The sequence below is a fragment of the Nipponia nippon genome, unplaced genomic scaffold, assembly GCF_047370975.1.
Source record: "Nipponia nippon isolate SJK-2023a ecotype South Korea unplaced genomic scaffold, ASM4737097v1 scaffold_34, whole genome shotgun sequence".
In the NCBI taxonomy this organism is placed as follows: Eukaryota; Metazoa; Chordata; class Aves; order Pelecaniformes; family Threskiornithidae; genus Nipponia; species Nipponia nippon.
Window position 1 is genome coordinate 4161565 of NW_028262352.1, and position 26238 is coordinate 4187802.

At 44.1% G+C, this 26238-nt stretch overlaps 1 long non-coding RNA gene across 1 annotated transcript; it reads right to left on the reverse strand.

The window, feature by feature from the left end:
* Window positions 1-16966: 16966 nt before the first annotated feature.
* LOC148054118 (uncharacterized) lies at window positions 16967-25844 on the reverse strand. Its single transcript, XR_015707721.1, has 2 exons — window positions 22973-25844; window positions 16967-18001 (listed from the first exon to the last, which is right to left on the reverse strand). It is a non-coding gene; the product is annotated as an uncharacterized LOC148054118 (long non-coding RNA).
* Between the last annotated feature and the right edge of the window lie 394 nt (window positions 25845-26238).

Sequence of the window (26238 nt, forward strand, 5' to 3'; positions counted from 1 at the left end):
AGATTACTTAAATTCACTCATGATGTGTCAGTGATATATTTCTTACAGACAATAAATGGTTCTCCTAAAAGATAAACCCGCAAAAATAATTTCAAATTACATAATGGTAGAAGATTTTTTAAAAGTCATTTCATATATATCTCTCTCTCTCAGTCTCAACCCAGTCTCACAAAACCAGCAATAATTACCAGCAGCTACCATTATTAAATAATTCCTTGAACTTACGTGTCAGTTCACCAAGAACTACTGTGAGACAAGGTTGCATATCATTAAATCTTTCTCCATAATTAAGAGGCACCCTTTTGTGTTTTAGCAGATCAAGCCATAGTAGTGAAGTGGGGGAGCATGGCTTGCTATTGATCCTGATGTATCAATCCAGTTTTCATAGATAACTCTATACCCCCATCCATCTTTTAGATTGGAAAGATTCTTTAAGGTGACATAGAAAATGCATGCGGTAGAGCTATTGGGGAAATATAATCAACACAAAATTGAACTGTATTTACCTGGAAATTATTTATCTTTCCTTACATACCTTGTACCTTTATTCTTTTCTCTCTTATTGGCTGCCTTTCATTCTCCAGTTACATTCCCTCTTTATTGTTGTATCATTTCCAGTGTTATATATAAAACCAAAAACCAGTCAAGCAGGAATCCCAGTCATCTTCTATGTACTCCACCTCACTGCTTTCTGTCATTCCCCAGATCTATAATCCCCATTCTTTCTTTTACTCCTTCCCCTACTACAAAGGGAGGGAAAAGACTTACAACTGTATACCTTTTATAGAAACTATGAATCCATCTTCTTAATTCTCACCTTGTGATTATTATGTCAAGAAGGATGAACTAATAACCCATTGTCCTCTTATGCCAAATTGCTTAGTAGCACAGCAAAGAGAACACTTCTCACAGGGGAACATCAGATGTTTGGAGGCAGTAACAGACAAGTCTCATGGGAACACAAGGTTACTGTTACAGACAAGGCAGAGATGGTTTAAGAACAGAGAGACAGCATGTGCAACTAACTACTGTGTTGCTTTTCTGTTTGCATCTCACCTTATCTCTGTTATACCAGAGGCCAGAGTCCTGGCTAGAGTCCTTCAGAGAAGACTCTTAAATCTCAGAACTAAGGTATGTAAGACCTTGAATATCAGTAGTAGCTACCAGTCAGCCTGAGAGAGTAAAATGCAGTTTGTAAATATTACTGAGAGCTCCTTAAAGGCATAAGAAATATAGTTGAACTTATTTAAACTATACAGCAGTAATTCTTTACTTTGTTGCTATTACATCTATTTTAGCAGAAGGTTTTTAAACAGAAGTTACACTTCCATAATTTTTGTGCAAAAACAGGTCAGACAAGAGCATTAAAACATTGCAGAGATGCATTCACATTCTCTCGAGCATCAGGCAACCAGCCTTTCACTTCCTCCCAAAACACTCCTGAAAACAGCTGATTAACCTGCTTAGCTACCTCATCTCTCTCTTCCACAGCTCTCCAAGTGCTTCTGAGCACATATGTTCAGACGATATACCTACAATCTGCCTCTTCTCTGCATTGCTCCTCTCCTTCAAACCCTGCAATACAAATATACAGGCAACTTATACATATTCAAGTTTCTTGGACTGAGAGAATTTCAGGTTTACCTTTTCACTGGGCTCAGTATAACAGAATACTGTGGGCACAGCATTTTCTTTCAGGACTTTGTTGTTGCATTCTCTTTTAAAGTAATCAGTAGTAAAGTGTTCTGAACAAATACTACTATACTTGGTAGGCTTGAAGTTTTCCCTTTTAATAGCAGCTTCTCATTTCTTGCAAAGATTGGGTCTTAGGTTTTCTTAAAAGTTTTTTAACATGGTTCAGTATTGTAGCTAAGCACACCAAAATACCTTTGATGTTGTGACTTACTGCACCATTACTTAGATTAGTTATCAATAGAAAAAGCTATAGAGCCAGTCCCTTGTGTAAAAACAAATTTAATGGTAAACACAAATGCACAGACCAGCTCTTTTGGCTCTCTGAAAAGGCAGGTTTTCGTATTATCAAAAAAACCCAACAACTGTGCCATCACTGATCTTCTCAAAGAGCAAGCATCAGTGACATTAGCTTAGATAGCAAAGCTTTCAATAGCAGATTCATGGGAAACTTCCAAAACTTAGGGCTCAGACACACCTGCAAGAGCCCACAAGAAGCAAGGCTAGGCAGTGGCAGCCTTGACTGATAACAACCGGGACAAGAAAGGCAGTTGTCTCCCAACACACAGATTGCATAGCACCAGGCAGGCAGACAGGATGAAGCATAGACTTAGGGGAGGGAGACTACTTCTCATTGGGGATTTGCACAGCACCAGGCACACAAGACAGAAAGTGCTTCAGAGAAAAGTTCCAAACTAAGACCCTATATAGCAGCACATGCAGGAAAGCCAGGAAAGACTATTTCTCTTCTGGGGAGATACACAGCGCCAAGCATATAACAAGCGAAGAGCAGCCTAGCAAAATGCCTCTGTAAGGCACTGAGGACATCCTCAGCACACAGAGCATGTACCCACTACTCCTCCTCTCCCCCACGCTATGCCCTTCACAGTCGACCTTATCTCCCCCACGCTATGCCCTTCACAGTCGACCTTATCTCCCCCATCTCCTTAGCACTCCCTCTAACATGTACCCCACGCACTCTGCACACACTCAGTTGACAATTCTTAACCTCCCACTCCCCTCTTGTTGATATACCACATACCCCCCTCCCCTTGGACATGTGCTCCAGCTTTCACAGAGCACGCACCCGCCTGCCCGCCTGCACTCACTTGTGGAAGGATATAGGTTTTTTTTATCATATCAGTTCTGGCAACAGTAGGCAGAATATGACTGCACCATCCTTTCTCCCACCTGTCTCTCCTCCAGTGGCACCTGCGCTGAATCGCCAAGACGACGAAGTCACAAACACCGCTAATTTACTTCCCAGTATCCACTCCCTTCCTCCCCCACTCAGTGACCCTTCAAGATTAATATAAACAAGACCACCTCTCTCAACTCCAAGATGATAGTGCTGGCTTCAGTGCAATTCTTGTGATAACACCACCACACTCATTGATTGGCCTCTTTCTGCATGGAGGCAGAGCCTTTCCGATTGACCTACCAATAAGGTCACAGCTTTGGAACATGATGCGAGTTTTCATCATTTTCTTCCTTTCGTGATGTTGGTTCCTCTTTTCCTTCATTTGCATAACTGCCCTGTCACAGCACCTTAGCCCTCTTGCGTTGATCCCTCTAAGCCTGTCAGGGGAGTTGGAGCTCGGCCGTCACTCTGAGCAGGGATTGCGCTGCCCCCAATTCACATGAGAGCCAGGGACACAAAGCCAGCGGATTTTACAGCGTGGTACTGCTCTTTGTGTCCACAAAGGAAACCCTTATGCATGGTTATTGAGGAAGGAAATTGCTACCCTGTTGCTCCCTCAAGTCTGCAGAGCCCCAGGCTGAAAGGGATACTTAGACCAACCACTCAGGCAACAATACCACTTGTGAACCACTGCGAGCAGCAGCAGAAATAGGTGCTGGAGTTGAGGGCAGAGAATGGGAAACCCTACTATAGAAATCTCACTCCCACAAAAAGCTGCACAGCTTTCTCCCACCTTGCAGCAGTGTTTGCTAGCTAGAGGCTATTAGGAGACCTGAAACACACTAAGAGCCATTGAGGGATTATGAATGGGCTTTTCCACCATGGTATTGCCATAGACCTTGTTGACAGGATGCTCCCTCCATCTCTCAGGTACGCCTAGTGGGAATTCAGTCAGTTTTGCAAGTCTTGGTTTTCACAAGAGCGGGAATTTGCCTTTGTGACCTTGTAAGCTTATAAACCCCCACCTTTGTAAGACTGAAATGCCATAATACATAATTACATTAAGGATATTCAAATTAAATTAATTTTGTTCACCAAAGTTTGACTCTCATACTCATAATATCAGAAAATATGAAATAAATTAAATAAGGCAGATCAATACATTGTTGAAAGTAAACTTATTAGTTTGAGGTGGCTTCTGCATTTTTCCATTTTGTAGACCCACACTCTCATTCTGCATTAGAACGTCGTATAGAATAACTGTCCTGTGTCAATGATCGATGAGCTCCTCATAGATAAATGGCAGGCACCTAATTTTAGCATCACCTACTGCAGGAATTAACTGAACTGAGCTCTTATCTCTCTGTGATCATATTTTTATTCCCTGCCAGAAAAATTTAATAACCAAATCTTGCAGAATCATAGAATGGTTTGGGTTGGAAGGGACCTTAAAGATCATCTAGTTCCAACCCCCTGCCACAGGCAGACACACCTTTCACTGACCAGGTTGCTCAAAGCCTCATCTAACCTGACCTTGAACATTTCCAGGGAGGGGGCATCACTGTTTCCAAATGCAGCTCTGTACAGTCAATTCATTTTTTTTTTTTCTTTTTTACATAGAGGGCAACTCCCCCCCCCCCCCCGCTCCTCCTTCCTTGCCTGTCCCTTCTGAGCAGCCTATAGCCATCTATTGCAGCGATCCAGTTGCCCCATCACATTTCAGCAACAGCTATTACATCATAGCTTTCTAGCTGCACAGTGGCTTCCAGCTCCTCCTCTTTGTTACCCCTGCTGTGTGCATTGGTATAGAGGCACTTCAGCTGGGCTATCCACCCTGTCACCTTTTCAGAGGAACACACCCTAATTCCTTTGAGGCTTTTCACAGGTGTTTCCCTGTTGGTTCCTCAGCAGCTCCCGTCTGGTGCTCAAAACTCCATCCCCTTCCCCCACACTAAATCTAGTTTAAAGCCCTCCTTGTAAGTCTGGCCAGCTTGTTGGTGAAGGCCCTCTTGCCCCGTTTGGTCAGGTGAATCCCATCAGCTCCCAACAGACCCAGCTTCTCAAAGGCAGATCCATGATCACAGAAGCCAAAACCTTGAGTATGGCACCAGCCACGCAGCCAGGCATTCACCTGTTCAATTAATCTTCTCCTTCCTGAACCCCTTCCTCTGACTGGGAGGATAGAGGAGAACACCACTTGTGCTCCAGATCCTTTTAACATGGTAGGGTTCACCAGGCTCAGCAGCCTCTCAGTGATGTCACGAATGCGAGCTCCTGGTAGGCAGCAAACTTCTCTAGAGAAATTGTCTGGATGGCTAATGGGTGCTTCCATGCCTCTCAGTAAGGAGTCTCCGTTTACTAATACTTTATGTGCTTTTCTGGTGGCACTGATTCTAATGCAGGTGGATGGTTGGATCAACTTTGCATAGTCATCTTTTCCTGGATCCTGTCCGTTACTCATGTGCTCTTTGTTCTCCAACTCTAGAGCATCGTCTCTGTTACGTAGGGGCACTTCAGAGGAAGGGGGAAGGTTCTTCCTTCTGCCCCGAGCAGAGACAAGAGTCCAGTCTCCTTCATCTCGAGTTACTTCTGTCAGTCAGCTTGAGGTTGAATTAATCTTGAGGTTAAATTAATTATTAATAGATTTCTAAATGCTGTACTATAAACAAAAGTACATAAATAAGCACAAAGCGCATCACCTTTTACTCATAAGTGTTTAAGACAGAGTTGCAATCCAGTCCTCCTAGCATTTGTGTTGGGTTTTCGTGGCAAGGTTCTCAGTAGCGGAGCAGAGTGGGGGGCTATAGGGGTAGCTTCTGTGACAAGACATCAGAAGCTGCTGCCATGTCTGACAGAGCCAGTTTCAGCTGGCTCCAAGATGAACCGGTCCAAGATTGCGGACAATGGCTCTATGTCCAGGTGGAGACTGGTGACGAGTGGTGTCCCTCAGGGCTCTGTCTTGGGACCGGTGCTTTTCAATATCTTTATCAGTGACATAGACAGTGGGATAGAGTGCACCCTCAGCAAGTTTGCGGATGACACGAAGCTGAGTGGTGCGGTTGACACACCTGAAGGACGGGATGCCATCCAGGGGGACCTGGACAAGCTTGAGAAGTGGGCCCATATGAACCGAATGAGGTTCAACAAGTCCAAGTGTAAGGTCCTGCACCTGGGTCGAGGGAATCCCAGACATGAGTACAGACTGGGAGAAGAACTCATTGAGAGCAGCCACACAGAGAAGGACTTGGGGGTCCTGGTGGACGAAAAGCTGGATAGGAGCCAGCAATGTGCACTAGCAGCCCAGAAAGCCAACCGTATCCTGGGCTGCATCAGAAGAGGTGTGGCCAGCAGGTCGAGGGAGGGGATTCTGCCCCTCTTCTCTGTCCTCGTGAGACCCCACCTGGAGTACTGCATCCAGCTCTGGAGCCCTCAGCACAAGAAAGATGTGGACCTTTTAGAACGGATCCAGAGGAGGGCCACAAAGGTGATCAGAGGGCTGGAGCACCTCTGCTATGAAGACAGGCTGAGAGAGTTGGGGTTGTTCAGCCTGGAGAAGAGAAGGCTCTGGGGAGACCTTATAGTGGCCTTCCAGTACTTAAAGGGGGCTTACATAAAAGAGGGGGAGAGACTCTTTATAAGGGCAGATAGCGATAGGACAAGGGGGAACGGTTTTAAACTGAAAGAGGGGAGATTTAGATTAGATGTTAGGAAAAAATTCTTTACTCAGAGGGTGGTGAGGCACTGGAACAGGTTGCCCAGAGAGGTTGTTCAAAGTAATGAGAGTAGTGTTCAAAGCCAGGTTGGACGGGGCCCTGAGCAACCTGGTCTAGTGGGTGGCGTCCCTGCCCATGGCAGGGGGGCTGGAGTTAGATGATCTTTAAGGTCCCTTCCAGCCCAAGCCATTCTATGATTCTATGATTCTGTGAACCCGCCACTGGCCAAGGCTGAGCCAGTCAGCAACAGTGCTAGCACCTCTGTGATAACATATTTAAGGGGGGAAAAAACCTGCTGCACAACAGCAGCTGGGAGAGAGGAGTGTGAATATGTGAGAGAAACAACTATGCAGACACCAAGGTCAGTGAAGAAGGAGGAGGAGGTGCTCCAGGCGCCGGAGCAGAAATTCCCCTGCAGCCCGTGGAAAAGACCATGGTGATGCAGGTTGTCCCCCTGCAGCCCATGGAGGTCCACAGTGGAGCAGATATCCACCCTGCAGCCCGTGGAGGACCCCCACACCGGAGCAGGTGGATGTGCCCTGAAGGAAGCTGCGGGCCATGGAGAGCCCACACTGGAGCAGGCTCCTGGCAGGACCTGTGGCCCGTGGAAAGGAGCCCACGCAGAAGCAGGTTTTCTGGCAGGACCTGTGATCCTGTGGGGAGACCCACGCTGGAGCAGTCCATTCCTGAAGGACTGCAGCCCGTGGGAAGGACCCACATTGAAGCAATTCTTGAAGAACTGTCTCCTGTGGGTGGGACCCTACGCTGGAGCATGGCAAGAGCGTGAGGAGGAAGGAGCAGCAGAGACGAAGTGTTATGAACCGACCGCAACCCCCATTCCCCATTCCCCTCTGCCACTCGGTGGGAGGAGGTAGAGAAATGGGGAGTGAAGTTGAGCCTGGGAAGAAGGGAAGGGTGTGGGGAAGGTGTTTTAAGATTTAGTTTTTATTTATCATTATCCTGCTCTGTTTAATTGGCAATAAATTAAATTAATTTCCCTAAGTCGAGGCTGTTTTGCCCGTGAGGTTAATCGGTAAGTAATCTCCGTGTCCTTATCTCGACCCGTGAGCTTTTTGTCATATTTTCTTCCCCTGTTGCAAATGGGGAGTGATAGAGCAGCTTGGTCAGCATCTGGAGACCAGCCAAGGTCAACCCACCACAGCATTTAAGCCCATGGTAACAATTCCACAGTATTTAGTGGCAGCAGGATTAAGATAATTTTTCCAAGACTGCCAACTGCAGTATGCCTTACTCTCAATTCTTAAACAGATTGGCTACCACTGAACAGTAGGATTTGGCATATCCTCGTAAACAAGGTTATCACTATTGTCAATTTAAGTTACAGTATTCTGCCATACATACCACTAAATTAAGAAACTGTTTTAATCAAATGTAAGTTACCAACCAGTATTGTCCACTTTGTCTCAGTAACAGGTATTTTGATTATAATACTATGTATCTTGTAACAGTAGCCTAAAAAAATATTATTATTATTGTTATTATTACTATTATTATGGACAGAATCCTCAGTTGTGTTTTATTAGGCCCTGTGGCTTTCATTTATGTCATGAATTTTACACTAGAGGGGAAAAAAAAAAAGCTGCCAGAAATGGTCAGGAGAGGTTTATCAAGAACAAAACCAGAAAATTAGGAGCTACCCAGTTTTGTTTTGTTGTTATTAATTCAGTCTGTGCATGAGATGTTTGCCAGGATTATTGCTTTCAGAATTCAAAGAAATTCACTTTAACAGCAAATGCTAAATTATTTCTGAGTTCGCGCAATTTTTTAATTTATTCTCATTCTACTCAGTCTAATTTTTAAAATTGTTCCTGAAAGGGTGTACTGTTTTGGACTGGGATAGAGTTAATTTTCTTCATAGTAGCTAGTATGGTGCTATGTTTTGGATTTGTGACCAAAACAGTGTTGATAACACATCAATATTTTAGCCATTGCTGAACAGTGTTTGCACAGCATCAAGGCCTTCTCTGTTTCTCATACTGCCCCACCAGTGAGTAGGCTGGGGGTGGGCAAGATGTTGGGAGGGGATACAGCTGGGACAGCTGACCTCAACTTACCAAAGGGATATTCCATACCATATGATGTCATGCTCAGCAATAAAAACTGCAGAAAAGGAGGAGGAAGGGAGGATGTTCAGAGTTATGGCATTTGTCTTCCCAAGTAACCATTACGCGTGATGGAGACCTGCTTTCCTGGAGATGGCTAAACATCTGCCTGCCGATGGGAAGTAGAGAATGAACTCCTTATTTTGCTTTGCTTATATGCGCAGCTTTTGCTTTACATATTAAACTGTCTTTATCTTGACCCATGAGTTTTCTCACTTTTACTCTTCTGATTCTCTCCCCCATCCCAGTGGGGAGGAGGGAGCAAGTGACTGTGTGGGGCTTAGCTACCTACCGAAGTTAACCCACAAGAAAAAGGGAGAAAAGGGAGATTTAGGAAAGATTTATTAGAGGCCTTTTCTATACTATTTAATTTAATGAGGCAGAATAAGAAAGTACACAGAAAGCCAACTGTCCTGGTTTCAGCTGGGATAGAGTTAATTTTCTTCCTAGTAGCTGGTATAGTGCTGTGTTTTGGATTTAGGATGAGAATAATGTTGATAACACACTGATGGTTTAGTTGTTGCTAAGTAGTGTTTATACTGGTCAAGGACTTTTCAGCTTCCCCTGCCCTGCCAGCGAGAAGCTGGGAGGGGGCGTAGCCAGGACAGCTGACCCAGACTGGCCAAAGGGCTATTCCATATTGTATGACGTCATGCTCAGTATGTAAACTGGGGGAGTTGGCCGGGGGGCAGCGATCACTGCTCAGGGCATCGGTCGGTGGGTGGTGAGCAATTGTATAGTGTATCACTTGCTTTGTATATTATTATTGTATTATTATTATTACTACTACTACTACTACTACTATTACTACTATTCTATTTTATTTGATTTCAGTTATTAAACTGTTCTTATCTCAACTCACGAGTTTTCTGACTTTCCCCCTTCCGATTCTCTCCCCCATCCCACTGGGGTGGGGGGAGTGAGTGAGCGGCTGCGTGGTGCTTAGTTGCTGGCTGGGGTTAAACCACGACACCAACTTAAAAGAACCCAAAAAAGCATGTAGGCAGACTACCACCCACCTACTAGCTGCACATGCATTGTTGCAGGAGCTAAGACAAATTTGGACTGCTGTCTCCAGTTTTGGTTTTGAACAGCTATCCTGAAAGAAGGAGCTTCAATGTCGCACCCAAAGGCCCAGAAAATGTCAGGGAGTAGTAAGAGATAGCTGCTCCCTAAGGGACAGGATCCAAGAGGGATCACATGGGCCTCACCAACCAGGGCCCAGTCCCACAGTCCCCATGCAAGATGAGTGGGACAGAGCCAGAGATGGATGACCAGGCAAGGTCATGGTGATGAGGCAGTTCTGAGGTCAAGCCAGGAAGTCAGTCTGAAGGTCAGGATCAGGTCTGGTGAGGGTAAACAGGGTCAGACACAGCCCATTGATCACCAGGCAGGTCCATAGTGACAAGGCAGGACCAAAGTCAAGCTGGAAAGTCAGTCTACGGGTTGGGGTCCATATCAACAGGGACCATGTCTAGGCAGATGTACTGCTGGAGACCAGCACTCCTACAACATAGCTCTGGCAGGGACTGAAGGCACAAGCCTGAGCTGAAATGGAGCCCGTGGGCAGAAGGTGCAGGTGGAGGCCCCAAGTGAGGATGGTCAGGGCCATTAAGGCCTATTAGTGCCCTCAGGACTGACAGGAAGTTTGGATTTGAGAGTTATAGGAAGTGGTGATTTGTTCACGCTTCTGCTTTTGGACAAAAATGGAGCTGGTAGGAATGCTGGTGGCTACCTAATAGAGAGGGGCTGTTACAAGGTTTATGATACCGTTGAGCATTACATATTTTGTATGGTATAGAAGAAAACTGAAAAAGTTTGAGAACCAGGCACAATAAACAGCTGAGAGCTTTCAAAGCTTGGTCCTGTTTCCCAAAAGTACTCTCCTTTTAGTTGAGAGAAGTCACTTCAATTAATGCAGCCAGACTGCCTAAAAGACATCTTTCTCAAAAAATGATGGGTTTCAGCTTTACCAGCCTGTTCCTTTCTCACAGGACTCTGATCAAAGTGATTCAGCACTAGCCATCAGGAACACCACACAGCTAGTGCATCTTTGGCACCCTAAATCTTGGAAAGGTTTTCAGCCTAGGCAGAAATTTCGGGGAGAACAAGCCAGCCTTAGATTGGCACCTCTGAAAAGAGAACCCACTCTGGAAGAATGCCCCACAATTCCAAGGACTGAGAAACAAGGAAACTCAAGAGGTACTTCAGCAACTACCCTTATTTAGAAGCAGAGATCCAGTTATCTTTCCCCTTAAGAGCCTTCATGCAGAGAACACAAGCTAGATATAGGCTCTAACATAACAACTTGAGTTGCAAAGCTGTGGAGGCTCAGATGGCCATTTGTAAACAGCACAGCCATGCCACTGTCTGATCTTGAGTTATTTTCCTTCTGACTTTGAAAGGTTGGTAGACCCATTCCTAATTGAGCCTCTTATACGATAAGAATACTGGTTGTGGTCAAGAACCACAGGATTTCAGCTTAACAATGTCCAAAGTCTGATGTGAGAGCCATATGCAGACTTGCTCATCATTTTCTACTAGCCAGTAATTTCACAATACTATATTGCAACACCTAAGCTATTCCCCCCTTCCCTGCAAATAGCTAAATGTGATCAAGGTAAAAATCACTCTTGTATAAATAAAGCACTTAATAAACAGAAGTATGTTTGTATTAATGGTTCACATGCTGTAACTATCCTAAATGTCTCTGTAATCAACAGTACTTTTCAACAAAGCAAATCAATTCTCCAAAACTTGCTTGCTTTTTATTTTTATTTTTATTTTTATTTTTATTTTTATTTTTATTTTTATTTTTATTTTTATTTTTATTTTTATTTATTTTTATTTTTATTTATTTTTATTTTTATTTTTATTTTTATTAAAGGAAACTATTACTGAAGCTTGAATATCTAATACATTACATACAGAGAAACACTCAAGCAACTCACAAAAACTTGTTTTGCTACGTGTTGAGCAAGAATACATGGGAAAGCCTTAAAATCAGAGCAAATGCTTGAAGGCAGGGCATCATTGCAATTTGGAGCCGATCCTTTATGAGCTTCATTTTATTATAGAGGAGAACTTTGCACCATCAGTCATTATTCAAACTAACTTTACTTGATGCCATTTTAGTGTGCTGGTTATCATGGCTTTAAATAAATAAGGAAAGGATGAAGCTGCTACTAGTCAAACAGAAGAGGGAGGCGCACAGTTTACAGGTTAGACAAGTTTAGAAGACACGTAAGCAATAACAACAAAATAAGATAAAAAGCATTCTTAAGAGCAATCAAGGTCAGGAAACTCTTCCCTCACCCCCATAAAAATACAGTAAATATTACTATCAAATGCTGCATCAAAGATAATGGGTTTTTAGACTACTTCAGGTTGTCTATTGTGCATTCACTGTTACAGTGTCTTTCAAAACTGACATTCATTGTTTGTCATGCAAAGTGCCTCAGCACAGAAGTTGCTTCTGTCCTTCCTCTTAGTATCAGCCACGAAGAACAGAGAAGTTTGGCAGCGCAAATAGTTGCAAGTCATTTCACAGGCAGAATGAAATTAGAGACACTTTTGAAACAACAGGACAGAAGTATCTGAGAGTTTACAAAACCTCATCTTCCACAATGTACCATAACAGCCTATGCCTCCATAAATTCAATTTCATTCAGCAGTATGTATGTTCCAAGTTAAAAAAAAAGTTTCAAACAGGTGCACTAAGATACTCTAGCTCATAGGCATCTCAAGTTTCTACATTATGTCACAGGAACATTTCTCATTCTGAACCCGGTACAGCAAATCCTGAAGCTAGTGCGACTGCAAAATTCAGCCAGCATTTCAAGGATTATCACACAGTGAAACCTTTTAAGTCAGATATTTTTTAAGAAAAAACATATACACTTCTTTCTACATGTTAAAAACCACCACATACAGTGGATTCCCCAACAGATTTTCTATGTCCACCTGTATTGTCCATATGCAGTCAATGTATACAACACTGATCAAATGAAGTGTCTCACAACTGAACATCAGCAAAACAGTCTGGGGATTCAACATTCATTATTGGTTACAGTAAAACACCAAAAAAAAGTACTTGGAAAACAACAATGTTTGTGTACAAGTCAAATATGGAGAGAGAGCTGTCATATTCCGATTTTTATACTAAACATAGAAAATTACAGAATCAAGGAAAGAGTAAGATTGTTCAGGAGTATTTATGTAGCGTTCGTTACATATCAAGGTTATACCGGCGGATCTCCAGCCGACCCGGGCTGGGGAAGGAACAGTCAGCACACACAGTGTGGGTGTTCAGCTTCCTCGTTTATTGCGCAGTAGTTTACTTTTATACTCTCAGCAGTAGGCGTGTTATGTTATAAGGGGTGGAGACAAGGGAGGGTTAACCCTTAACTCTTTCCGTACATCGCGTGATCTTCCGGTCGCCAGCCCTTATCTTTACTACATATTTATACCTCTAGATAATGATAAAGAAAAAAGTAACACCACTTGTGATTGTTTTTAGACTCACAGTACAGAAGGCCAGATAAAATGCAAATAGTGATTTACCTTAAAAGTAGATTATTTTTTTCCCCTGCAGAATAATTTGAGATATAGAGAATCTTTCTCTAATAAGATACTGGATGTAGCAATCCTGACCGGAAGACTACTGTAAAATGAGGCGTTAGTGATACACAACAGTTAACCTGAGTAGGCCCATACCTGTGCTGTGCTGTGCATATCCCTTGGCCGCAGGATAAACCTGACCAGCTCATTGTAACAGAGGAGCCTGTAGGCAGCTCCCACTTGGCACTGGTGATTATACCCCCTGCGTGTCCTTGCCTTTATCTAAAATTGCAGCAGCAAGTTTTCATGTCCACATCCTTTTTGTTTGACAGTAGAAATGATGAATAGAGTTGTTTCCTTGTAAGAATCGCAGAATGATTGAGGTTGGAAGGGACCTCTGGAGGTCATCTGGTCCAACCCCCCTGCTCAAGCATGGTCACCTAGAGCCAGTTGCCCAGGATCATGTCCAGACGACTCTTTAATTTCTCCAAGGAGGGAGACTCCACAACCCCGCTGGGCAACCTGTTCCAGTGCTCAGTCACCCTCACAGTTTCCTCATGTTCAGACGGAACCTCCTGTGTTTCCGTTTGTGCCCATTGCCTCTTGTCCTGTTACTGGGCACCACTGAAAAGAGCCTGGCTCTGTCTTCTTGGCACCCTCCTTTCAGGTATTTATATACATTGATGAGATCCTCCCTGAGCCTTCTCTTCTCCAGGCTGAACAGTCCCAGCTCTCTCAGCCTTTCCTCATAGGAGAGATGCTCCAGTCCCTTAAACGTCTTCATGGCCCTTCATTGGACTCTCTCCAGTAGCTCCATGTCTCTCTCGTACTAAGGAGCCCAGAACTAGACACAGGACTCCAGGTGTGGCCTCACCAGGGCTGAGTAGAGGGGAAGGATCACCTCCCTCCACCTGCTGGCAATGCTCCTAATGCAGCCCAGGATACCTTTTGCCCTCTCTGTGGCAAGGGCACGTTGCTGGCTCGTGTCCAACTTGGTGTCCACCAGGACCCCCAGGTCCTTTTCTGCCAAGCTTCTTTCCAGCTGGGTGGCCCTCAGCATGTACTGGTGCCTGGGGTTGTTCCTCCCCAGGTGCAGGGCTTTGCCCTTCCCCTTGTTGAACTTCATGAAGTTCCTGTCAGCCCATTTCTCCAGTCTGTCCAGGTTCCTCTGGATGGCAGCACGACCCTCTGGCATATCAGCCACTCCTCCTAGTTTTATGTCATCTGCAAACTTGCTGAGGGTATACTCTGCCCCATCATCCAGATCATTAATGAAGATGTTAAACAGGATCCAACCCAATATTGATCCCTGGGGTACACCAAGGTACCCGTGGTACAAGAAAATCCTATAAGAGCTCGAATAACCAAAATGGGGTAACTCTTCTAAAGACAGGATCAGTATGGTATGTTGTGCCCTGACTGGAGGCTGGTTTGATACCATGCAACTCGGGGTTCCCAGCATCTGAAGGGACATAAGATTATCTATACTATCCTCTTTTTCTTTACCTCCAATGAATAGCTCCAATAGGTAGCTCCAATAAATAGCATTTTAAGAGATACTTAGAATCATAGAATCATAAAATGGTTTGGGTTGGAAGGGACCTTTAAAGATCATCTAGTTCCAATACCCCTGCCATGGGCAGAGACACCTTCCACTAGATCAGGTTGCTAAAAGCCCCATCCAACCTGACCTTGAACACTTCCAATGATGGGGCAACCTTCCAACTTCTCTGGGCAACCTGTTCCAGTGTCTCACCACCCTCATTGTAAAGAATTTCTTCCTTATGTCCAATCTAAATCTATTGTCTTTCAGTTTAAAAGCCTTGCCCCTTGTCCTGTCACTACAGGCCTTGGTAAAAAGTCTCTCTCCATCTTTCTTAGAAGCCCCCTTTATATATTGAAAAGCTGCAATAAGGTTTCCCGGAGCCTATTTTACAAAGCCTAAGTGCCTTCCTTACTTGGATCGTAACAAACCAGCACCTCCTGGTGCAAAACGCTGGATTAGACAGATACAAGTAGCACTCAACAGATAAGACTCAGGTTATAGCAATCAAATCATTATCTGCAGCACAACTAATAATTCAGGCATATTATTTATTTGTACTTCAAACATCACTTTTATCAATTTGATTAAAAAAAAGGCCTCTTAAGACTCTTCATGCAGTAATGAAACAAACACAACCAAGATAATGAAGAATTGTTCTAGGGCTGTTCTTTCATATTTGTGTATTTTATTCAATAATGATTTATGACATCATAGAAACCACACAGGCATATCTGCACAGCTTACGTAATTGAAAGGTGTCAGTACACATTTTAAAGTGGGTAGCAAATTAATCAGCTTTTCTAGTAATGAAAGCATTTGTATTAGTAGCAGAATACATTCCTTGTATTCACAGAAAGCATGGGCAACAACTGTCTGTGGCTCCTCTCTCCCTCTGCCCAAGAAAGGAGTGAACAAGAATCCCTAACTACAAGTACTCCTCCTCCTATTGCCCAAGAGATAAAAGCTTTGATACCAGCTCTGAGGAATGAATGTCACCTATGACTCCAACTATTTTACTGTAACACCTAGATAGGAAGATACTCCACATCTCAATGAAGATAGCAAATTCTGAATGTGGTTGAATTGCCAATGAGCTGCAAGCAAAATGTGCAGACAACCTTCCAAGTAACCAAACCAGATTAGAACAGGGATTGCACAATCTCCAGAGGAAAGATACCCAAGGGGAAAAAAGAGAGAAACATTCATTTGTCACAGCTACATATTGAGAATGCAAAATAAGATCAAAAGAGTATGAGAGTAGTCTGTAAACTAAGTCACAAAGTGAGACTCTTCTTCCAGACTAGTCAGTAGCGCACAAAAGGGTAACAATGTCTGGTACAGTTTTGAAAGGTGGGAGTGGGGAGGAAACCCACACCACTTAAGTTTCAATGAACTCGACTAATTTTTTTTCAGTGAGACAGACATGCAAATGCTTGTAACAACTGAAAATGATGCACATTCATCCAAATCATGTAAATGGATTGGAAAATTTTTACTTGATCTCATTCCTTCTGTCAGAAAAAATCAGGAAAAAAATCTAAAATAGAGAAGAAAAATAGTGCAAAGAACTTCAAAAAGACAAGACAAACCAAAGAAGTCATATTTAATGATTTAGGTAACTATAGGGGCCATAGTCAGAGTATTCATACATTTTAGAAGGCAATAAAGGAAGAAGCAAAAACATTGAACTAGTCAAGCCTGAAAGCTATGGCACAAAATTGTTTTCAAATTTGAATTTTGTTATAGTGATTTAAACAGTTATTTGTTCAAGCTGTCCATTCACACCTCTGCTATGGGGTCACTAATCTCTAGCAAAATCAATGGAAAGGAACCATATGCCCACATTTTGGTCACATCAGCATTAAGTCCTGTGTCTTATCTTAACTAACACATGAAAGGAGGCTTTTATGAAGGTATCAGTCACTCTACAGTAATTGTTAAGGCACTGGCATGCATTTTTTCTGTTAAAGGAGCAGCAGCTGCCCAAGCATTCACACACCGTTCAGGGAGTTGCACGCACACCACCCGAGACTTTAACTGCTAGGACCGGAGTCCCTTCACAGAGGGCAGCTCCATTGAGCTGACGGGTGCCCCTTTTCGACTCCTCGCTCACACACACACTCACCCTCGGGCACTTTCTCTCCCCTCAGGCTCAACCCTAGGTTTCCCCGAAGCAGAGTCTCCAACATGATGTACGCCAGGCAAATTTATTGAGTGGTACAGCGGTGAAGAGCAGCTTGAGCTGGGTGCCTCTGGAGAGGGACCCCGAACAAAGAAATCCCTGGGCAATTATACCTGTACAGTTTAAGTTCCCCTCCCCTCACGCAACAGTTCGGTCCAATAGTAATATTTGGGTCTTCTTGTTCCTTTCATATTCATAGGATTTCCAAGAATTCATCTACATAAGCATGAGATTTCCTGGAACTTATTAACATATGTAAATGTCCAATCCGGATGCGCAATCATCTTCCGTGGTGGTCTTCAGGTGGTCTTTGGGGGTCTTCAGATGAAGGCTCGTAGTCTTCTTCACTGTGTTCGCTGACTGACCTTTACTTCTGTGCAAACTCAGTTCTGGGATCATGTATACTATGTCCTTCAAGGTCGGATTCTTCTGGTCTAATGGTCATCTTGCAACTTTCTTGAAGGGAATGAGACACGGACTCCGCATATGAGTTCAGGCGAAGACAAGCGAAGACCCTTTATTTTTACAATCTATCCCTTTTATAATATGATCTAGTGTTCACGAGCAAGCAAAACTTATTTCATTGGTTACTGCCTTACGTTCACGCGTCTCTTCCACGCTGCTTATTGGTTCTTCAAGTTGGTGCACGCGAAACGTATCTAATCACATCCTTATTTTGCTGCCTCTAAGTTTTCGCAAACTTGTTTGTAACAAGCCTCAAGGGCACAGCTGCATCTCGTCAAAGTCAAACACAGCTTCATTTATTCCGACAATTCCCCCTTTTTGTTTTTCTACCACAAAAGCTTGTTTATTTATTATAGTAATTAAAAAAAAAAAAAAGATCACAAATCCACAACACCGTTTACAGACGGGACAAAGAGACACTCCTGGTCTCCAACGATGGACACAAACTCCTCTCACGTTCGCGTGGGGGTCATTCCCCATCAGCCTTCTCGGAGTTCATTGTCTTCTGCTGCTCGTTCCTGTTATCCGATGCAAGAGCCGGTCTTACGCACCTTGCAGGTACCCACTTAGGTCCTACATCTGTTGAGACACAAGCATACCCTCGACCCCAAGTTAGTAGCCGATATGGCCCTTCCCAACACCCAGTATTTAAATTTTTCATCATTACCATCGCCTTCTCCTGTGATATATGTGCCATTCCCGACTCCATAGCTTTAAAATGTTTGACTATGGGTGTGACATCTTCATGTTGAAAAGGCAGCGATAAATGGTTTAGTACATATATAGCTTTTCCTAATCTGTTTTGGGGAGATTCCTGAGCTTCCCCCTCTTTTTGTTTTTGCAATAGAGTTTTTAAGGTTCTATAATAGCTTGCCCTGTGGGGGAATGGGGTATCCCTGTCTTATGAGTGATACCCCACGTGTGGAAAAATTTTTGTGTCGCATGGCTGACATATGCAGGGCCATTATCTGTTTTTATTTCTTTTGGAATACCAAGCGCTGCAAAGGCAGCTCGGAAGTGGCTTTGTACGTGCCGGCTAGTTTCACCTGTCATCGCAGTGGCCCAGATTGCATGGGAGTAGGTATCTATGGAAACGTGAACATATCTCTGCCGACCAAAGTCGGGTACATGAGTCACGTCAGTTTGCCAGAGCTGAAGGGAGGAGAGTCCCCTAGGGTTTGTCGCAAACAATGGGTGGGATGGTTGTTGTTGACAGTCTGGACATGTTTGCACAACGAGTTTTGCATCCCCCATAGAGACTGCAAATTGTTTCACAAGAGCTTTGGCAGATTGGTGGAAAAATTGATGCGATAATTGAGCTTGAGAAAGTGTGTTTGGTACTGGGGTATGTAATGCAATGTTCGTTAGGTAATCGGCTCATGCATTTCCTTCTGTAAAGAACCCGGGTAAGTTTGTATGGCTTCTAATGTGGATTACACAATAGGGATGTTTTCGTTGTTCTATTAAGAATAATAGCTCCTTAAACTTCAAAAACAAGGCTTCTTTCAGTATATGTTTTAGTTGTGCCCTTTCAATGCGTTGCACAATTCCTACAGCATATAGTGAGTCTGATACAATATTTAGTGGAGTTAGAGGCCATTCTCTAAAAGCCACGGTAATGGCGTGCAACTCGACTAATTGAGGCGAACCCTCAATTTGTTCTATTTTGTGTTGCCATTGACCTTCTTTTTTCCATGTGATGACTGCTTTTCCTGTTTTCCCTGAGCCATCGGTGAACACCGTTTGACCCTTAACCGGTTGCCACTGGTATAGCGGCGCCTCTTCAATTTTTACATTACTGTAAAAGGTGAACATTTTATGAGGGGGGTGGTGAGTATCAGTTCTTCCACTAAACCCTGCTAAGGCCATTTGAAGTTCTAGACTATTTTGTAAGCACCAATCTAAGTAGTCCTTTACGACAGGAAGGACAATGAGATGAGGCTCTTCTCCAGCCATTTCTACAATTCGTTCTCTGCCCTTTTTTATCAAGGCGGCGAACATTTCGATACGAGTAGCCAGGGTTTTCGCAGGTTGATGTGGCAAAAACACCCATTCCAACATTATGAGAGGGTCTATTCCTTTGTTCTCCCATTGTCCAATGATTGCTAGAGGCTGTTGGTTTTGGTTGCAGATATATAATGGTATGGGTAAATTTTCAAGTCGTCGGTGACATTGTTGCAGTGAGAGTTTTTCATTTATGATTCTCAGTGCGTTTTTTGCTTCGGTCGTCCATTGGCGTGGTGCGTTAATATCGGTATCTCCTTTAAGTAGCTCAAATAAGGGTGTTAACGTGTAGTTATCGATACCACGCTGCGCTCTAATCCAATTTATGTTTCCCAGTAGTTTTTGTACATCATTCAAGGCTTTTATGTCTGCTGAAATGATCACATTTTGAGGTTGGATACTTTGTTGTAAGATTTTCCACCCAAGATATTTCCATGGTGCTTCCATTTGAATTTTTTCTGGTGCGATTTGCAGTCCTTTGCTTTGCAATGCATATTTTAAAACAGGTAGTGCTTCACGCACCATGGTGTTCGTGGGGCCTGCTAGTAAAATGTCGTCCATATAGTGATAGATGTACATTTCCGGGAATTTTAGTCGTACAGGACGTATGGCTTTAGCCACATGTGTTTGACAGATCGTTTGGAGAATTCTTCATTCCTTGAGGCAGGACAGTCCAGTGGTATCTGTCCATTGGCTCGCCTCGGTTAATTTTTGGTACCGAAAACGCAAAACGCGGTGCATCCATAGGATGTAGTGGGATAGTAAAGAAGCAGTCTTTTACGTCTACTATGATTATGTCCCCATTTCGGGGTATCATTGTTGGCGAGGGCAAGTCGAGTTAGAGCGCTCCCATTTCTTCCATAGCTTCGTTTATTTGTCTCAAGTCATGTAGCAGTCGCCATTTTCCACTCTTCTTTTTTATAACAAATACAGGAGAATTCCAGGGGCTGGTTGTAGGAGTGATATGTCCTTGTTGAAGTTGTTCTTTGACCAGTTCTTGAAGGGCAGCGACCTTTTCTTTGGGGAGCGGCCATTGATCTATCCAAATGGGTGTTTCTTTTTTCCAAATAAGTTTCATTGTCGGTCGCTCATCAATGGCCGCTACTGAAAATTTTCAGGGCAATTTAAGGTGAAGCCGCATTGGGACATTACGTCTCGCCCCAACAGGCTCATGGGCAAATTTGTCACATATGGCCGTACAGTAAATGTAGACCCTTCTTGGGTATTGATATTGAGCAGGTGGGTGCTTTGAAAGGTTTGAGAAAGGCCGCCGACTCCAATCAAGCCCTCTGTGGGGGTGGCTAACGGCCAACTACGTGGCCAGTCCTTAAGAGCTAAGACAGTAACATCGGCTCCAGTATCCATTAAGACTGATAGCTGGGTACAAGAAGGAGTTGCGCGTGAGTTGTGTAATGTAACTGTAAGTGTCGGTCTTGTAGCGGCGATGTCTGTGGCCCAAAAAATCGCAGGAGGCCCTGTTGATCCGAATCCCGCGTTGTGCCGCGTGCGATTTTCAGCTCGCGGAACTGTAGCTTTAAACAGGATTAGTTGAGCGATTCTGGTTCCCTTAGGTATAAATACTGGGGGAGAAGGAGTCCAAACCATTGCTTGAATTTGCCCCTCATAGTCGGCATCAATTACTCCAGGCAAAACAAAACAGCCTGTTACGGTGGTGCTTGATCTACCTAATAATAGTGCACTATATCCTTGTCCAATGGGTCCTTTCACGTTTAGCGGGGTTTTTTGAACATGGGATCCCCAAAGGGTAAGATCTGCTATTGTGGCGACATCCAGTCTGGCACTCCCTCTGGTCTGGGCGGCGAGGGTGCCCACGGGGACGATGTCTGTGAAGTTGCCGTCACTGTTGCAGAAACCAGCCTCTCGGCCAGCATTGCCCTTGGCCGGAAACCTGGCGTTGGCCGTCCTTTCAGTCCGGGAGGCGGTGGAGCTTGTGTCATCGCGCGGCTCCGCCCCGCGCTCCGCCTCCCGTTTCCCTGCCGTGCTGGCAGGGGTTGTCCTTCCGCATTATATTTCCAGCGGCACTGGTTAGCCCAGTGCCACCCTTTTCCACACCGTGGACATAGGGTAGGAGGATTGGGAGCGGCACTTTGGCCGGCCCGCTGTGGGCAATCAGCAGCTAGGTGTCCGGTGGCATGACACCGATAGCATCGCCGTTCCCCGTCGGCACCCTTCCCAATGTTGAGGGCTGCAGCAAACGCTCCTGCCAACGCGGCAGTATGATGTTCAATAGATCCGACTCGATTACAAGCCTCTATCATCTGCACCAGTGTGGCGTTTACAGGTAGCGCCTGCAGTAATTTTTTACAATCTGTATTTGCATTTTCCACTGCTAGCTTTAGTATTAGGGCTTCTTTTGCCTCACGATTTTCGATTTGTTTATCCAATGCATCTCTTAACCTATCAATGAATTGCATATATGGTTCTTGGGTCCCCTGCCGAATACTAGTAAACGATTTCTCTGGCTTTCCCACTTCGGGCAGCCGCAACATCGCCTGAAGAGCTAACGCCGCGGATTGTCGAAGGATATTTGGGTCTAATCTAGCCTGCAACCGGGGATCCAGCAAAGGGTCAGTACCCATCAGCTGGGGTATCCCTGCTCCGGCAAGGGGATCTCCATCCTGTCGCGCTAGATTGTTCAGGGCGGCTACCTCACACCGTTCCCTCCATTTTTGCTCCCAGAGTAATCGCTGGGTCGGTGTTAAGATCATTGCAGCCACTTGTCGTGAGTCAAATGGGGTTAATAACTGTCCCGTCATAACATTTTCCAACAGTGATTGAGAAAACGGCACGTTTAAACCGTGCACAGTGACGGTTTTCCTTAATTCCTTAATCAGATCCCATTGAAAGGGGATCCATTCGTTTGGTCTATTATCTTGTACCCGCACCGGAAACGCGAACCCCGCGGTTTCTCCATCTTTCAGCGCTTCCCTACGGAGCTGCTCCCACCGATCCCGGGGGTCGAAGGCTCGCTCAGGCTGTGGTACAGCCTGCGGCGCGGGCGGCTGCATCGGCACACGGGGGACAGGACGGAGTGGGTTTCATTGGAATGGAACTTGGGGGAGGCGGTCTGAGTCCTGTTCCCTTGTTTGTTTCACCCAAGTCCTCATTCTTTTCATTTTCCCCCAAGTCTATAAGAGCTTCCTTGTCTTGGGGCTTGCTTTCACTCAGTTCATCATTCCCTATCTGCACCGCTTGAGCGACTGCGTTTTGTACCTTTTTTTCAGCTTGCCATGAGCGCAAGGTCTCAGTCACTAATCGCCAAGGGGTCATGACTTTGGTGGCGGTGGTGTCCCCTCTGGACACCGCCTCCCAAATCGTCTCCCCTGCCTGTTCCCAAGTTTTCACATCAAATACTGCAGAGACTGTAGAGGGAGCCCCTTGCTTTTGCAAGAACTTCAGTAATAATTTTATTTTATATGCGTCATACTTCACTCCTCGTTTTGCTAATAGCTGCATTAAAAGTTTAACTATAGCTTCTTCTTCAGCTGATATGTGAGCTCCCATGATTACTGCCCAGCTGCTCACCTGTTTCTTAAGGTGATGTCCTGGGATTAAAGCCGCGGTCCTGCCGTCAGCTGGGTTCCCTCCGGACGCTACTTGCAGCGCTGCCTCCTCCGGATCACGTCGGGGTCACCATTTGAAGGGAATGAGACACGGACTCCGCATATGAGTTCAGGCGAAGACAAGCGAAGACCCTTTATTTTTACAATCTATCCCTTTTATAATATGATCTAGTGTTCACGAGCAAGCAAAATTTATTTCATTGGTTACTGCCTTACGTTCACGCGTCTCTTCTGCGCTGCTTATTGGTTCTTCAAGTTGGTGCACGCAACTTCTCTTTCAGAAACATATCTAATCACATCCTTATTTTGCTGCCTCTAAGTTTCACAAACTTGTTTGTAACAAGCCTCAAGGGCACAGCTGCATCCCTTCAAACCTGTTTGTAACAAGCCTCAAGGGCACAGCTGCATCTCGTCAAAGTCAAACACAGCCTCATTTATTCCCACACTTTCTTATCGTCATGGCTCTGCATATCTGCTCTCCCAAGGCCTAGCTGTCTAAAGGGGAGTATTCAGGAGCTTCTTATCTTACAAGTGTCTTAACTATTCACAAAGATTTGCTTTTGTTTGGTAAAGGGGAGTATTCGGGAGCTTCTATCTATATTCGCAGGTATCAATCCCTCCTTTTCTTTTGAGGGCTTGTAGCTTATATGCTACAGTCCTCACTATACAAACTCCTTCTATCTTGTACAGCAATTACAACATTGGATCATTATGCAGGCAGGGATACAAACTACAATAATAAAAATCATTAATAAAAATAATCTCTTCAGCCATAACCAATTAGGTAACCAAGAAGTGAGAGTATTCCAAATCTCTTCAAACCCAAGAGAGGTATTACCTTTAGTTACTTCATGTAAGATTGTTGTTTGGTCATGTATGATTTTTAAATCTTCTGATATCCTTCCACTTTCATCAACGTATGTACAGCAGCTTGAATTTACTACCGCACATACTCCTCCATGGGAAGCCAACATCATGTCTAAAGCCATCCTGTTTTGTAATGCAACTTTCGAAAGCCTGGTAGTTTCTTCTTGTAAAGCTTTTATAGCATCGGATGTGGCATTCCCGATTTTCTCAATGACTCCTGATATGTTTACTATTGCTTTTTCCAATTCACTGACTCCTAACGCTGGGATTAACCATCTTACAAATGAGTGAAAGGTAGTAGACCGAGTAATCAATGGATTATCCATTGCTCTTTTTTGTTTTCCAATTGGGGATTTAATTCCCCCCATTCCATGGAGATGGGGACACTACCCCTAACGTACAAGAACCTGTCCACCAGGGAGGTAGTACTTTAAGGGCTTGCTCTCCACACAGCCAATACCATCCCGTTCCTTTGGGCACTTCACAAAATTTTCCTCGATATTTCTGTTGGTTTTTCCGCAATTGTAATTGCGTGTACCAATCACATCATTGCGAAAAATTCCCTACGGAGTAGTTTCCTTTTTGTTCTGAATTCCGGTCAGTAATGCACTTAACCTTGTCTGTCAATTGGGGAGTTTGGATTTTCCAAACTTGTGGATTATTATTCCGAGCTTTAAAATAAACTTTTGAACTGTCCCAAACATTATTCCAAGTGGTATTGAAAGGAATTGGTAGGCCAATTAGTGTTACATCGGACTGAGTACTATGCTTTGGGAATCTAGCACAAATCCAACATTTGCTTGCATTAATAGCTGAAGCTACTTCCGCTACTAATTGCGCATGAACATTCTCGTGCCGTGGACTTCCTAGTTTCTGCCCAAACACTTCTGAACTTATCAATAACACAGAAACTAAAGTTGTCGTTTGAAAACGAGCTTGAGAGGAGCTGTCTCCTCGGAAGTCCATGGTTCAGGAGCCTTTTTGACTCTTGAGTAATGAATCCAGGGCCCTTTCTTATCTCGTTTTACGGCTGTGTATGTTGTCAGTAAAACCTGAAATGGTCCTTTCCACTTTTCTTGCAGGGGTTCTCCGGTCCATGACTTCAGGTATACCCAATCTCTGGGCTGGAACGGATGTACTGGGGAATCAAGATTCAGAGATTTGTTTACAATCGTCACATTCTTTTTCATTTCTTGTATCACTGTCCCTAGGGATATTAGATATTTTTGTAAATCTGTTTCACCTCTGATGTTTAATTCTTCTGGTAATTTAGGAATTTGGTACGGTCTCCCATACAACAGCTCATAAGGGCTTAACCGATGTTTTCCCTTAGGCTGAACTCTAATTCTCAGTAGAGCAAGTGGAAGTGCTTGTATCCAAGTCATTGAGGTTTCTTGGCAAATTTTACTCAATTGCAGTTTTAAGGTCTGATTCATGCGCTCAACCCGTCCACTAGATTGTGGGCGATAGGGGGCACGCAGCTCCCATGTTATTTGTAATACTCTACTTACTAGTTGGACGATGTCTGCAACAAAATGTGGCCCCCTATCAGAGGAAATCCCTAAAGGAACACCAAATCGCGGTATTATTTCTTTAAGTAAGATTTTGACAACTTCCCTGGCCTTGTTGGTGCGACACGGGAAGGCTTCAGGCTATCCTGTAAAAGTATCCACCAATACTAACAGGTATTTTAACCCTCCTTTTCTTGGCAGTTCAGTGAAATCTATCTGCCAGTGCTCTCCTGGAGTAGTTCCTGTTTTTGTGGATCCAAACTGAATTTTATTCTGTGTCTTTGGATTACTTCTAAGACATGTTTCACACCTTTCAACTACGGACCTTATAATTTCTACCATATTACGACTCACCGCTGACTTTTGTAGATGTTTCAGTAAATTCTCGGTTCCCCAATGAACACTATTATGTTCTTTCTTTACTATTTCATGCATCAAAATTGGGGTTAGAATTACCTGCCCCGCAGGAGTAACAGCCCATCCATTTTTCTGTATCTCAGCTCTTAATGGTTCAATTAAGTTTCTGTCCTGACTGTCATAGTTAGGAGATTCTCCTAATTCTATTTTCTTTTCAGGTATTATTGCCAATATTCCTTTACCCTTTTCCGCAGCCTTATGAGCGGTCAAATTGGCCAATTGATTGCCTCTTTCTTGTGGGGTGCGGCTGGTTTGGTGAGCTTTGCAGTGCATAACAGCCACTTCTTTTGGTTTCTGTACACTTTCGAGTAACTTTAGAATCTGCTCCCCATGTTTAATTCCGGTCCCTTGAGATGACAATAGTCCCCTTTCTTTCCAAATCGCTCCGTGTGCGTGTAATACTCCAAATGCATATTTGGAATCGGTCCATACA